The sequence below is a fragment of the Balaenoptera acutorostrata genome, chromosome 8 (genome assembly GCF_949987535.1).
Source record: "Balaenoptera acutorostrata chromosome 8, mBalAcu1.1, whole genome shotgun sequence".
Classification (NCBI taxonomy): Eukaryota; Metazoa; Chordata; class Mammalia; order Artiodactyla; family Balaenopteridae; genus Balaenoptera; species Balaenoptera acutorostrata.
Genome location: NC_080071.1, coordinates 32,457,212 through 32,470,045, shown reverse-complemented (window position 1 = coordinate 32,470,045; position 12,834 = coordinate 32,457,212). Strand labels below are relative to the sequence as shown.

Here is a 12,834-nt window from a genome sequence, read left to right as displayed (position 1 = left end):
CCCGAGATCTCTCTCTCCACAAGCATGCAAGATGGAAGGCCATGTGAGGACACAGCAAGAAAGCAGCAAGAAGGACCTCACCAGAAACCAACCCTGATGCCACCTTGATCTCGGACTTCTGGCTTCCAGAACTGTGAGAAAATAAATTTCTACTGTTTAAGCCACCCAGGCTGTGGTATTTTGTTAAGGCAGCCTGAGCTGACTAATACAGCTTTCAGTAGCTCCAGGGCTTCATGCTTCCTCTTTCATGTGTAACAGGTATGAGAAATCATCTTTGTCCCAAAATCTCTAGCACTAGACCTAAGAAATGCACTCTGTTGGCCAGATTTAGTCTGATGCTCACCTCTCAACCAGTCACAATGCCCACAGATTTGGAATGTACTGATTGGCTCAGTGTAGGTTATGCAGTCCATCTCTGGCTTCAGCCAGGTCCACTGTGGCTTCTCTGCAAACTCATAGATCCCAAGTCCATGAGCTATTGGAAGTGGGGAGTGAGTACTCAGGAGGCAGCTAATAAATGATCACTAATTTGAGTTGCAACTTCATGTGGGCCAATTATGTTGTTGACATTACTTTACTCAAATGTTGTTAGTTTCCTTTCTCATTTTTTTTTCCTGTTCCTTCTTTTCTCAAGTTCCCTACCTTGCAGCCTCTTACTTCACAAAGAAGAGAGCATTGGGAAAGGGCTCTCTTAACAATCTTCCCTTCCACTACAGACACACCTGTTCTCACTCATCAGAGGATGAGATTGTTCTTGATGCCTTACACGAATAACATGTTTTCCGTGTACTTATTCCCCCTCCCTGTCTCCCACTTCTCGAAACTTGTTTGTCAACAATCCATCTCTTTCCAGTATCTTCAGTCTATTTTGTTTCCGACACTGGGTTTTCTCTCATCCTACAAAGATACTTAGGATTCTTTGCATCTAAACAAATACTTCTTTGACCTAGGGAATCCCTTAAGATAAGGCCCAAGTTCTCTCTTTTCTTTGCCACTGCCTATCAGAGTCGTCTACATTTACTACCTCCCCTACCCCAGTGACCTACTTATTCCTAAAGTCTGCATTCTGCCAGCACAGCCAGGATTCAAATCACTTTGATAAAGGTCATCATTGATCTGTGCCTTCAAAACCAATTATTTATTTATTTATTTTTTTTTTTTTTCCACACACACACACTGTATTTTATTTTTACAAGAGATAAATAGACTGACACCAAGCATTGTACATGGATGACCACAACAAAAGCAACAATGATTGCAATTACCAAACATGAAACACACTCATACTATGTCATAATATTGACATTCAGTCCAGTAATCCTCCACTGTAACAGCTCCTTTACTTTGCCAATTATTTATTTTTAGCTTCTCCTTTTTTTAATGTTCTTTAGCATTTGATCACATAAACTGGTTCCTATTCCTCTACCTGCCTCCTAAGTATTGTATTCCCTTGAGTTCTATCTATCTCCTTTTTTTCTTGATCAATTCATCATGACTTCACCCACCAACCTGTAGACCAGTGACTTGTCTCTGAAATCTATATCTCTAATGCCTACTAATTACCTGAACTCATTTCCAACTATCTTTTGGGGATATTCATTTGAATGTATTGTGGGATCCTTAAAATTTGTCATGTGCAAACTGACCTTATTCTCTTCCCTTCCCTACCCACATCCCACCATTATCCACCTTTTTTGAACTCTGTCGTGAATAGTGTCATGATCTACCCAGTTACCCAGGCCAGAAATCTTGGCTCATATTTGACTTCATCCTGCTTTCACAGCTAGTCATTTCAGAAAATCTATTGGTTCAGCTTCTAAAGTGTGTCTTGACTTTGCCCCTTCTTTGATTCTCATGCCACTATCTTTGGCTCTCATGATCTGTGAGAAATTCTTCTTGAGTGTAGCCCTCATCTAATCAGTTCTGTATAGGAGTGGTTCTCAGTCATTGATGTGCACCAGGATCATATGTGAAGATTTAAGAAGCTGTAGATGCCCCAGTCCCAGAGCTTTGGTTTTTACTGCTCTCGTTTAGGGCGCAGTGATTGGCAGGATAAGACCATCATAACAATCTCTATAAAATACAATCTGATCATGTTGTTTACCTGTTTAGAACTCATCAGTTGTTGACAGTGTCTATAAGAAAATATTCAAACTACTTAATTTGGTATACATAAAGATTACTCATTATCTGGCCCCTGCCTAATTTTCCAGCCTTATAATCATTTCTCCACTCCAACCTCCATCTGTCCGTCACATCATAGGCTCTAAGCATATAAAATTACTTTTAAAAAATAAACGTTTAATTTTAGAATAGTTTTAGATTTACGGGGAAATTGTGAGAATAGTATAGTTACCATATACTCCATACCAGATTCCCCTATTATTAATATCTTACATTAGTATCTATATTTGTCACAATTAATGAACCAATATTGATACGTTATTGTTAACTAAAGTCCATAGTTTATTCAGATTAAAAAATTTCTTTTCACCTAATATCCTTTTTCTGTTACAGGATCCCATCCAAGATACACTACATTTAGTTGTCGTGTCTCTTTAGGCTCTTCTTGGCTCTGACAGTTTCTCGGATTTAACTTGTTTTCGAAGACCTTGACAGTTTGGGGGAATACTGGTCAGGTATTTTGAAGAATGTTTCTCAGTTGGGGTTTGTCTGATGTTCTTCTCATGATTAGACTGGAGTTATGGGTTTGGGGGAGGAAGAAGAATACAGAGGCAAAGTGCCATTCTCATCATATCATATAAAGAATATATCCTGTCAACCTGACTTATCATTGTTGATGTTGACCTTGATCACCTGACTGAGGTAGTGTTTGTCAAATTTCTCCACTGCAGAGTCACTCCCCCACATCCCATACTGTACTCTTTAGAAGGAAGTAACTCTGCACAGCCCACATTTAAGGAACGAGGAGTTATGTTCCACCTCCTTGAGGGTGGAGTGTCTACATAAATTGTTTGGAAGTCTTCTGCATGAGAGATTTGTCCCTTCTCCCCCATTTATTTATTTATTTATTTATTCAATCAACCATTTCTATCAATATGAACACATGGATATTTATTTTATATTTTGGGTTATAAGCCAAAATTATTTTGTGGTTCAGAGTATCAGTATTTCGGCTTTGGCCATTGGGAGTGCTTTCAGTTGGCTTATGTGTCCCTCTGACATATCCTTATCATTGTGGGTTGTTTTTTTGTTTCTGTTTGAGCAGTTTCTTACTTTCTGGCACCATGCTACAGGCTCATTTTATATATTCCCTGCCCCAGTCCTAGCATCAGCTATTTTTCCAAGGAGCCCTGATTCCTTTTATTAGAGAATGGTATTAGAAACCAAGATGGTCCCTGGTGTGCTTGTTGCTACAGGGGTATGTTTGCCTCTCAACTAACAGAATAAGGAAATATATGTGTGTATGCTAACCCATGTATATACACACATCTATAATTAGTTCTGTATGTAACATCTGTATTTATATTAAGCTAAATATGAGTTCATACTGATGACTCCAATTCTAATTCATTACCATATGAATTATTCTAGCCTTCTCCCCTCACTTATCTATATAACCTTCCACTCCTGGTGAGAAACCTGATTCCCACCATCTGCTTCTTAATTGTTAAATTCCAGTGTATTTGTATAGTGACTTCAGAATTGTTAACCCTTTATCAACTAAAGCACAGTGCTTATTACAATTCTTAACTGCCCTTAGTCTTACAGACTCTACTCATTTCCAAAGTTACTTAGCATCTTTCTTCAAATTACTTTTGCTTCCCTGAATATACCATATGTTTTCATACTTCTTTGTCTTTATTTGTGCTAGTCCCTCTGTCTGGGGTGCCCTGACTTTTACCCTTATCTCCTTGGGATATTACCATTCACTCTTCTAGACCCAGCACAGATGTTGCCTTCACCAGGAAGCTTTCCCTAGCCACAACCAAGAGACTTAATCGCTCATGCCTCTGTACTTTAATAGCACTTTATGCCCACCTCTATTACACATTTATCAGGACTCTGTTTGCATCTCATTCTTCTTCACTTGGTGGTAAGGTTCTTTTTTTTTTTTTTTTTTTTTAATTTATTTATTTCTTTTTGGCTGCACTGGGTCTTTGTTGCTGCATGTGGGCTTTCTCTAGTTGCGGTGAGTGGGGGCTACTCTTTGTTGCAGTGCGTGGGCTTCTCGTTGCGGTGGCTTCTCTTACTGCAGAGCACGGGCTGTAGGTGCGTGGGCTTCAGTAGTTGTGGCACACGGGCTCAGTAGTTGTGGCTCGCAGGTTCTAGAGCGCAGGCTCAGTAGTTGTGGCTCACAGGCTTAGTTGCTCCGCAGTATGTGGGATCTTCGTGGACCAGCGATTGAACGAGTGTCCCCTGCATTGGCAGGCGGATTCTTAACCATTGCGTCACCAGGGAAGCCCTGGTGATAAGGTTCTTGAGGGCAGGAACCAAATAGATTTGTCCCTGTATTCCTAGGACTCAATAGTAATGGATGTTATGTTAGAATCCTCTTGGGTGAAAATTACAGAAAACCTAAGAGTGGCTAAAATATATAAGGATTTATTTTTCTCATCTAGCAGGAAATCCAGAGGAAAGTGGTAACTATCATTGGTTTACCTGTTCAATGATACCGTTAAGAACCAGGCCCTTTCCCTCCCCTGTACACAGCCTCACTTTCCTTTATTCAGGAAAGAGGCAGAGTGAGGGTGTCAGCAAGCCATCCTCCAGCCCCTTTCCCTTCTGTATGGAGGCAAAGACTTTTGCCCTTTAACAGACTTCTGTCCTCTAGAACATGGTCACATGGCTCCTCCAACTGCAAGAGAAGATGGGAAGGTGTATTTTTAGGAAGGCTAATCTTTTCAGTAAGACCAAGATGTTGGAATTAAGCTCCAAGTAATCACAAGGCCACAAGGAGGTCAGGGATCTGTTTCCTATTGGAAAAAAGGCCTGAGGGTAGACAGAAGACCAGGCCAAGAAGACTCTTTAAGACAAGAGGAGAAAAGGCTTGATCCCAGTGGGAGCAACATCTGTTATTGGTAGAAAGCACAAGTGTACCTAATGAGGAATCTAACATACTCTGACCACCCACTCTATATTCCTAGCATTCTGTATTGCTCCCTGGAAACTTTCAACTTGTGTGTTTTCATGTGGGAATTGTATCATTCTTGTGAATTTTACTTTCCATTCTCTGGCGCCTTTTCTGACTGTGTCATGCCTCCTGTGATGTGACAGTCAAAATTTTACCTGATAGACCATGGTGCAGTTTGCCTTGATTTTTTGCAAGTTATAACTAATTGTAGTTCTTTAAAATAGAATTTACACAGTTCTATAATTTCTGCCTACCTAAATCCCACATTCTTTTGAAATTATGGAAATACATTCATTTGGATGCTTTTATTCGTTAATGTTATATTTCGAGTTTTTGTTTTAAAAATTATTTATTTATTTTTATTTTTGGCTGCATTGGGTCTTCGTTGCTGCGTGCGGGCTTTCTCTAGTTGCGGTGAGCGGGGGCTACTCTTCATTGCGGTGCACGGACTTCTCATTGCGATGGCTTCTCTTGTTGCAGAGCACAGGCTCTAGGTGCACAGGCTTCAGTAGTTGTGGCACGTGGGCCCAGTAGTTGTGGCTCGCAGGCTCTAGAGCACAGGCTCAGTAGTTGTGGTGCACGGGCTTAGTTGCTCCACGGCTTGTGGGATCTTCCCGGACCAGGACTCAAACCCGTGTCCCCTGCATTGGCAGGCAGATTCCTTTTTTTTTTTTTTTTTTAATAAATTTATTTATTTATTTATGGCTGTGTTGGGTCTTCGTTGCTGCTCACGGGCTTTCTCTAGTTGCAGAGAGTGGGGGCTGCTCTTCATTGCAGTGTGCGGGCTTCTCATTGCAGTGGCTTTTCTTGTTGCGGAGCACGGGCTCTAGGCACGCAGGCTTCAGTATCTACGGCATGCGGGCTCAGTAGCTGTGGCACACAGGCTCTAGAGCACAGGCTCAGTAGTTGTGGCGCATGGGCTTAGTTGCTCCGTGGTGTGTGGGATCTTCCTGGACCAGGGATCGAACCCATGTCCCCTGCATTGGCAGGCGTATTCTTAACCACTGTGCCACCAGGGAAGTCCCCAAGGTTTTGGGGGGTTTTTCTTAAGATTTTTTTTTTAATTTATTTATTTTATTTATTTATTTTTGGCTGTGTTGGGTCTTCATTGCTGCGCGTGGGCTTTCTCTAGTTGTGGCGAGTGGGGGCTACTCTTCGTTGAGGTGCGCAGGCTTCTCATTGCAGTAGCTTCTCTTGTTGCGGAGCACGGGCTCTAGGCGCGTGCACGCTTCAGTAGTTGTGGCACACGGGCTCAGTAGTTGTGGCTCGCGGGCTCTAGAGTGCAGGCTCAGTAGTTGTGGCGCACGGGCTTAGTTGCTCCGCGGCATGTGGGATCTTCCCAGACCAGGGCCCGAACCTGTGTCCCCTGCATTGGCAGGTGGATTCTTAACCACTATGCCACCAGGGAAGCCCCCCCCAAGGTTTTTATATATAACATTCATTTATGACTTGAATTCTTTATAATATTCCATTTTGTGCCAGGGTAGCCTTATTGATACATTAGTCCAAACATGACTGGGTAAATCCTGCATACAAGTGCAAGCATCTCCTGCCATCTAGGGTACCTAGGGTTGGAGCCATTTGCAATGAATCAGAAAGCAGAAGTCTCATTAAGTGTAGAACTCCATTAACTTCATTCATGTGAGTTTTTTACTAGAATTTGTAAGGACTGGTAACACATAAAGTATGCATGTAACTTAATACCTTTTCTCAGCCCACCAAATCTGACTACTACTTCCAGAAGTTACTGTAGTGCGCACAAATGTGAAATGGCAGGTGAATGAGTTAAAACAGATTTCATTCTGGTCCAGCATGTTTTTGGAGACAACTTCCAGAGCAATTAGAATAGAATACCCTTCAGATATTCAGGTTTAAGACAGCTTTGAGATGGGTTTACATGAAATCCTTCATATAACATGTGAGTCCCAGTAACCTCTTGTGTGTGTGAGTGCATGGTGACACCTTTAAGGATGGTCTTAGAGAGCAAACACAGCATGAGATTCCCATTTTGAAGCTGCAGAGTGATTGACGTCATAGTGTGATAAAAGTGCTCTGCAAATACTTACTGTAATTATTGTTGTTGTTCTGTTCTTGCTAATAACCTTATTTATTCCCTGAAATTATAATCATCCAAAGAGAGATGAAAACAAGATGTACGAGTTGCCTGAGCTCTTTGCCTCGCAGATGGTCACCCTCAGATGTCTCTGAAATTGACAGGGTTAATTGAAGCTTCAGTTTTCACACCTGTAGTTGATACTGAAGTGTTTCTTACCTGTCGCTTTCACTATCCACAACAGTACAACAATAGCACTTTAATTTGCTCTCATTAATTGTAGCCTCTCAGGTAATGTTAGTGCAGCTTTATCTAGATGTTGTTTGTTCCTCTGAATGAAACCTTTGTACCAGCTTCCCAGCCTAGAAGGAAAGCTAAACAGTTACAAAGGTAAAAACATGAATGTCTCACTAATTTACTCATATAAAGGATGCTCAGAACCCAGGAAACATCCAAGGGAAGTTAACTTTTAAACAAAGGGAAGGCATTTAGTGTATGATTAACGGCAGTTTCTTTCTCTGAGATTTAAGTGAGCTGAGACAACTGGAAATCATTCTTTTTTTTTTTTTTTTTTAATTTAATTTATTTTTATTTTTGGCTGCGTTGGGTCTTTGTTGCTGCACTCGGGCTTTCTCTAGTTGCCGCGAGCAGGCAGGGGCTACTCTTCGTTGCGGTGGGGGGGCTTCTCATTGCGGTGGCTTCTCTTGTGGAGCACAGGCTCTAGGCACGTGAGCTTCAGTAGTTGTGGCACACAGACTCAGTAGTTGTAGCTCACAGGCTCTAGTGCACAGGCTCAGTAGTTGTGATGCACGGGTTTAGCTGCTCCACGGCATGTGGGATCTTCCCAGACCAGGGCTCGAACCCATGTCCCCTGCATTGGCAGGCGGATTCTTAACCACTGCGCCACCAGGGAAGCCCTGGAAATCATTCTTAGGGAGGCAGCTCAGAGCCAGTGAAGTGCTCCAAGGATAATCATTACAGATTCACACAAACAACAGTACTATTTGCTCTAGTTCTTTGGTGCCCTTCCAATAGTATTGAGATGTGAGGAAGCAATCTTAGGCTCAAGCTTAAATAGTAAGAGAAAGAAGTCCTTCTTTGCCTCTACTCCTCAACTGAGTAAAAGTAAAAGACCAGTGAAAAGAACAGGGTGTTAAAATGTTATGTTATTTAGGTTATGCAAGAGCACTTTGCCCGTATCTTGAGATTTGAGTACTGAAAAAGAGAATGACTGTGCTGCCCTACATCTGGGGACTGGTGTCTCCCAGTGGCATTGCTTGTTATTTGATTAAGGCCCAAGAGAAAAAACAGAATTGAGAAAGATGAAGGGAGGGAAGAAATTCTGGGCTTCCTTAAATCAAATACAACGAATTAGCAACCCCAGTAAAGACTGGGGAATCAATACTGTGATCCTTCTTGTATGTGTGGTGTACAAAGGTAGGGCACAAATTGTACATATGTGCATAACAAAGATGTTTTAAAAAAAAGGTAGAGCATAGGCTCTCCCGTTCAACTGTTTGGGGTCAAGTTGAAGCCCCATTAGCTATTGGTTAGGTAACTTTAAGCATGTTACTTTACTTCATTCTGTGTGAGGTTTTCCTATGTAATATGGGTATAAAAATAAGACCCCTTGATAGGGAAATAGGGGTTAAATAAGATAATACATGTAAAGTGCTTAGAACAGGGCCTCAAACATGGTAAATACTTAACTTTTTTAAAATTAGTATTTATATGAAAAATAAATTGGGATTGGTGATTTACTTCCTCAAAGATTTTTTCAAATTGTAATGTATAGCATGCAGTTTTTCCTTTTACTAAAATCATCCCTTTTATTTAAGAAGTACTTAAAACAATTACTCTACAAAAATAACATTTGCAGTTACTTAAAACATGAAATATCCTATATACATCTTACCTATTCCAGAAGAATATGATATAGTTTGTTAGTATGGTAAGGGCTGTGAGTCATTGTGAAAAGGGCCACATTTTAGTGGAAAGCAAAGCATTTAGCCAAAATTTGGAGGTAGGGCAGAGATCTCTTCCCTACAAGTCATCCTTCTACACCAAGGCTGCTGCTTTTGCTGCAAGCATAATGTGGTGTTAGTGGTAAGCTCAGAAAACTTGTGAGTATTAAAACCACCTTCTCCTTGGCTTGTCATACGATATATATGTGGAACCCAAGTCATTTTATACATTTGTTCATTTCCTTGTATTCTAAAATGGGTGCACACTTACCTACATCTGAGAGCTGGCAGGAAGTCTGTCAGCTCTTCATGGCATACCAGTGTAGTTATAGCATAATAAATGCTATTGATAATGAAATTCTCTCACTCTGATACCCATATGAGCTTCAGTTCCTTTCTGGATCTGTTCCTTAGTGATTGCTTTAGCCAACTGACTATTCATGACTGAGTCTTGGTGTTGAGATCTCAGAGGGCCATGGCCCTAAAGCCATGCTCCTTCTTCATTCTGTTTCATTTTGACCTTGATAGGACTTGAGAGGAAGAACCACCGTAGGATGGTGAGCTGAGAGTGAGAACCTATAGGCAAAGTAAGTAAAAGAAATACCACTTGATTATATGGACTAGAATTTGATATGGCAGAATGAGTTTGAGCTAAGTTAAGTGAAGCATCAGGACCACAAACCTTTTAAGGTGCTTCCAACAGTAAATTAAAACTCAAACACCTAACAAGAATTTGTGGAGATTTCTTGTTGCCTTCGTATTTCTCTGCTCTGGACTGTTGTAACTCAAACTGCCTTAGCAATTAAAGCACACCAAGACATGCCTAGAAAACTCTTACCAGGCTTCCCTCCTTTGGATATCTGCAAGTTTTATTCCTGACAAACACCTGATAACTAGGAACTATAATGAGAAGCCCTAAGTCTGTGGGAAAACTGCATTGTAATAATGTGGCCAATATTCAGACCTTTATTTCATACAAGTGTACTACTTTTCCACGTTATGCTGGCCTCATAAAACAAATTGAGAAGTGTTCTCTCCCCTATTTTCTGAAAGAGTCTGTGTAAGATTGGTGTTATTTCTTCCTTAAACATTTAATAGTCACTAGTGAAATCATCAGGGCCTCCAGTTTTCTTTGTAGGAAGGTTTTTTGGTTTGTTTTTTTATTGTGGTAAAATATACATAAAATTTACCATTTTAACTGTTTTTAGGTGTAGCGTTCAGTGGTATTAAGTTTATTCACACTGTTGTGCAAACATCACAACCAGCCATCTGCAGAACTTTTTCATCTTCTCCCAACTAAAGCTCCATACCCATTAAACACTTAACTCCCCTTTTTCTCCTCTCCCCAGCCCCTGACAACACCATTCTACTTTCTGTCTCTATGAACTTTATTGATCACTCTAGGACTTGATTTAAGAGGAATGATATAACATTTGTCTTTTTGCAATTGGCTTATTTCACTTGGCATAATGCCTTCAAGGCTTATCCATGTTGTAGCATGTTCCAAAATTCCCCTATTTTTAAAGTCTGAATAATTTTCTATTTTATGTGTATATCACATTTTGTTTACCCATTCATCTTTGATGGACATTTGGATTGTTTCCACCTTTTGTATATTGTGAATAATGCTGCTATAAACATGGTATGCAAATATCTCTTCGAGCCCCCACTTTCACTTCGTTTGGGTATATATCCAGAAGTAAAATTGCTAGATTGTATGGTAATTCCATGCTTACTTAATATTTTGAGGAATTGCCATACTATTTTTCACAGCAGCTGTACCATTTTACATTCCCACCAGCAATGCACAGACTCCAATTTCTCCATATCCTTACCAACACTTGTTATTTTCTTTTTTGTTTGTTTAATTATACCCATCCTAATGGATGTGATGTTTGTTTGCTTTTAATTATAAATTTTATTTACTTAATAAATTTAGAGCTCTTTAGATTTTTTTCTTGTGCTGTTTTAGTAAGTTATTATTGGTAAACTGTATTTTTAAGGCATTTATCCCACCTAATAAATGGAATAAAATTGTTCATAATAGCTCCCTATTAGCATTTACAAGGTCTGTAGGGTCTATGGTGATGTCTCCTCTTTCATTCCTATTATTAGAAATTTGTATTTTCTGAAACACAAATGTTTGGTATCAGTCTTGTCAGAGGTTTATCAGTTTTATTAATATTTTCAAAGAACAAACTTTTGACCTTGATCTTCCCTGTTTTGTCCATTTTCTATTTCATTGATTTATGCTTTTATTTTTTATTATTTCCTTCTTTCTACTTACTTTGCATCAAACTTATTACTATTTTTCTAGTTTCTTGAGATTGAAACTGAGATCATTGATTTGAGATTTTTTTTCCTTTCCAATAGAAGCATTTAAAACTATAAATTTGTTCTAAACATTGCTTTAGCTACATCCCATAAAATTTGATATTTTAAGATTTGATTATTATTCAGTTCAACATATTTTCTAATTTACCTTAAGATTTACTAACTTATGTAAATCTTAGACCCATAAGTTATTTAGAAATACATTGCTTAATTTCAAAATATTTGGGAATTTTTCTAGATATCTTATTATTATTTTATGTTTGGATAAAAAAGCAAGAATAAGCAATACGCTCCTTCTTTAAAATGTAAACACAGAAATATATTTTTTAAAAGATATATCATACACAACACTGCATAAGACAGCTGGTGAGGTTATATTAATATTAGACAAAGCAGACTTCAAGAAAATGACTATTACTAGAAATAAGGAGGGGTATTTATTAATGAGTCAATTCATCAAAAATATTAACATTTAATATTGCTATTGTGGTCAGAAAACATACTCTATATGATTTGAATACTTTGGAATTTATTAAGACTTGTCTTATAGCTCAGTATATGTGGTCTGCCTTGGCAGATGTTTCATGATCACTTGAAAAAATGTGTATTCTGCTGTTATTAGGTATATTGCTCTTTCTATAAATGTCATTCAGGTCAAGTTGATAATGTTCAAAACTTCTGTGTCCTTATTGATTTTTTGATAGTTCATCTCTGAGCGTTGTTCTGTTTATTACTGAGAGAGGGCTATTAAAATCTCCAAGTATTGCCGTGAATTTGTTAATTTTTCCTTTTAAAAAATTCTATTTTTGCTTCATGTATTTTGAAGCTCTGGTATTAGGTACAGGTACATTTAGGATTTTTATGTCTTGATGAATTGGCTCATCATCATTAAACGTAATAGTCTTTTTAAAAGTCTATTTTGTCTATTATTATACCCCCACTAGATTTTTTCATGCAGTGTTTGCATGGTATCTCTTTTTTTTTTTTTTTTTCAATGTACTACAGAGCCCAAGAAGACCCAGAAGATATAAAGTAGGATCGCCATTTATATAAGGTTCAAAAATAGGCAGAATTAAACAGTGTTGTTTAGGAATGCATCAGTAGATGGCAAAACTGGGTACACACAAGGGAGGAAATGAGCACCAGGCAGGGTGGGGGCTTTTGTCTGAGGTGGGAGCAAGGGCTGCTGAGCACAAGTATGCTGAAGGGCTGCTTCTTTTATGACTGTTTATTAAACATCCATGTTTTATGCACTTGTCTGTATGTATGTCAGATTTCACAACTGAATATGTGAATTATGAAAGACAAAAAAGTGGAGCTACTAAGTTGCTTCTTAAATAAGTGTAATTTTGATTCCTAACCCTTTAACTCACTCCTATACCCTCAAA

General features: G+C 39.0%; 1 protein-coding gene across 2 annotated transcripts in view; it reads left to right on the top strand.

Moving 5' to 3' along the window:
* The window catches only part of METTL8 (methyltransferase 8, tRNA N3-cytidine), an 83,173-nt gene that overhangs the window by 22,716 nt on the left and 47,623 nt on the right, over positions 1 to 12,834 (top strand). The window lies entirely within an intron of this gene.